Source organism: Cicer arietinum, chromosome 5, assembly GCF_000331145.2.
Source record: "Cicer arietinum cultivar CDC Frontier isolate Library 1 chromosome 5, Cicar.CDCFrontier_v2.0, whole genome shotgun sequence".
Taxonomy (NCBI): domain Eukaryota; kingdom Viridiplantae; phylum Streptophyta; class Magnoliopsida; order Fabales; family Fabaceae; genus Cicer; species Cicer arietinum.
This window is the reverse complement of record NC_021164.2, coordinates 43,630,966-43,633,796: the sequence shown is the minus strand read 5'-3', so window position 1 is coordinate 43,633,796 and position 2,831 is coordinate 43,630,966. Positions and strand designations below refer to the sequence as shown.

At 34.5% G+C, this 2,831-nt stretch overlaps 1 non-coding gene across 1 annotated transcript; it reads right to left on the bottom strand.

Annotated features, from left to right (window-relative positions):
* Positions 1-200: 200 nt before the first annotated feature.
* LOC113784392 (small nucleolar RNA R71) lies at positions 201-307 on the bottom strand. The gene has a single exon (XR_003470428.1). It is a non-coding gene; the product is annotated as a small nucleolar RNA R71 (small nucleolar RNA).
* Positions 308-2,831: the final 2,524 nt, after the last annotated feature.

Here is a 2,831-nt window from a genome sequence, read left to right as displayed (position 1 = left end):
TCACAAACTTCTTTGAATTATGTGAAACAGTGAAAATGAATGGTTGTTCTGAAGAAGGCAAGAGATTGAGATTATTTCCATTGTCATTGAAAGATGATGCTAAGGAGTAGCTTAACTCATTTCTTGCCAGTAGCATCACCAAGCGGGATGACCTTGAAGATAAGTTCTTAGAACAATACTTTCCCCCAGCTGTGTTCGTTAGAAAGAGGCAAGAGATTTCTAGTTACAAACAAAAAGAGGGAGAATCTCTTTGTGACACTTATAGGAGGTTCAAGAGTTTACTAGCAGGATGCCCCAATCATGATTATGACGACACTGCCCATATGCAAATATTATGTAATGGTTTAAGGCCTAACACTAGAATTATGTTAGATACTACAACAGGGAGTTCTTTGAATTACAAGACCGCATTAGAAGCACGCAAAATTATTGAGATCATGGAATCAAATGAACAAATGATGTTTTATGACAGAGGTGGTGGGTCAACAAGTGGTATATTGGAATTGAATGTTATGGATGATGGGTTGGCTCCATGCAGGTTTCTCTCAAAACAGATAGAAGATGTTATTGTCGCTGAGATAAAGAAGAGGATGGAAGCCCTAAATATACAACCCCAAGTAACCGCTGTCAAATTATTGAAACATATTGGTTGTAACTTTTGTGGGGGAGCACATAAAAATGGAGCCTGTGAAGCCATGGATGAAAATTATATAGAAGATCTAGAAGAGGTGAATTTTGGGTGTAATAATAGGAAGCAGAACAATCCTTACTCTAGTACGTACAACCCTGGTTGGAGAAATCATCCAAATTTTTATTGGAGAGATCAGCAGGGTGGATCTCAAGGTCAACAAGGAGCTCAAACAAATTCAAATTCCACCTCGAAAAGCTGTTTGGGAGAGTGCTAGGAGAAGTTAGTAACAAGCACAAGTTCTTTCATTGAAGAGTCAAGAGCCATCCAGAAAAATCACTCTGCATCAATAAAGAATCTGGAAACCCAACTGGGTCAACTTGCCCAACAAATGGCACAAAGAGCGCCTGGAAATTTGCCGAGTTACACAGTTCCAATCCACGAAATAATATCAATACAGTGACAACGACGAGTGGCAAGGTAAGTGAACAAGTACCACCTAGAGCCAAACTGAGTGGAAGTACTTTGTAACATCCTCTAAATTTACTATTTAAAAATAGTTATAAATTATCAATATTAAAATATGTGTGATAATTATTTGTCTTGTTCAACTTACATTAGTTGATAAAGTTGTTAGTAATAATTATCTAGTATAAGCTAACAATGTACTTGAAATATGTTTCATTTCACCCCAATTAAATCTAGTAAGTAATTACCAACTAAGGCTATATGTTTTATTTGTAGATTATAGTGAGTGACTCTATGGTATGGTCATCCATAATTGAATGCTAAATGTGATATGTGTTGTTAACTCATGTTGCACTTAAATAAATTATGAATGCCCTCGTCATGTTTATTATATCTTCAGAGACTAAGCTTCAATCTTGATTGTGGTAATTTAAATAATGATTTGCTTTTCTTCATTACAAATTTCGAGGACAAAATTTCCCTAAGTTGGATAGAATTGTAACATCCCAAATTTCATAATCAACTGTTTTATTAATTAAATAGGATTTTAAAGAAATTAATTTGGTGTTAAAATTATTTTAGAATATTGATTAATTTTATGATTAGTTGTCCTTATATGTGTGAGTTTCTTATGGTTTGATAATTGTATATATATTTGATTTAATGAATAATATAAACTATAAATAATATGTTTAGTTACGTAATTTATTTTCAAAAAAATTTTAATGGTATTTTAGCAAAAGTATTTTAGAGGACAAGATTTTGAGTGAGTTTACATATAGATTTGCATTATATATTTGTGGTGATATTTTCGTGTGCGTTAAATGTAACACCCCATTTTTCAAAGCGAGGGTGTATTTTTTTTTTCAAAAGGAATTAAAATAAAACAGAGAATTAAATCATGAAATGCCTTTGGATAAATAATTGAGTCATTATAATTTACAAGCAGCGGAAAAGTTTCTCCAATTATAAATCCAAAACATTTACACAACAACAAATGGTACATGGAACCCATTCAAATAAGAAGTCAAACTGACAATATTAGTATAAGTACAGTTTTCCAAACTAAAAATACTCCAATCCAAAAAGAAGGACACCTAGTCCCTATACATCATTCTAATCTGATCATCCTACCAAAAAGCTATACACCCTGAGTGATCTCCACGCGCCCCGTGAGATCCTCCTAACGTAACTGCAGTCAAGCGTTCCCATCTCCATTCCCGTCCGTAGGGTACGAACCGGCAGGACCGTCCTGACTCTCATCTGAGGGCAAAGCCCAGATTTCCACAATAATTGTAAAGGGTCACCAACCGAAAAATAACAGTTAACACATAGCAATTAAGTTTTTAAATGCTCAAAATGACTTTTCAACTAAGCATGCACCTTAACAGGATTTCCAATATGCGAAGAGTTCAATACAATATTTGCCAATTAAAAATGAAAGCAACATGAGGTTCTCAATCCCCTAATTATAATATAACAAATCAAGACATGGATAGATTCATGAGCAATCAATCATACGACTAAAACTGAGGATTTTCACTGAGCCAATCGATTAGGCAATCGATTGGGGTGAAGGATTTTGATGAAAACAGAATCCTGGGCTTGATTCAATCGATTGGGCAATCGATTGACAGGATGACTGAGCCCCTGACTTAATGCCAATCGATTTCCAAATCGTTTTTAGTGAAATTTTGAACTCTGGCTTGATTCAATCGATTGGGAAATCGATTGA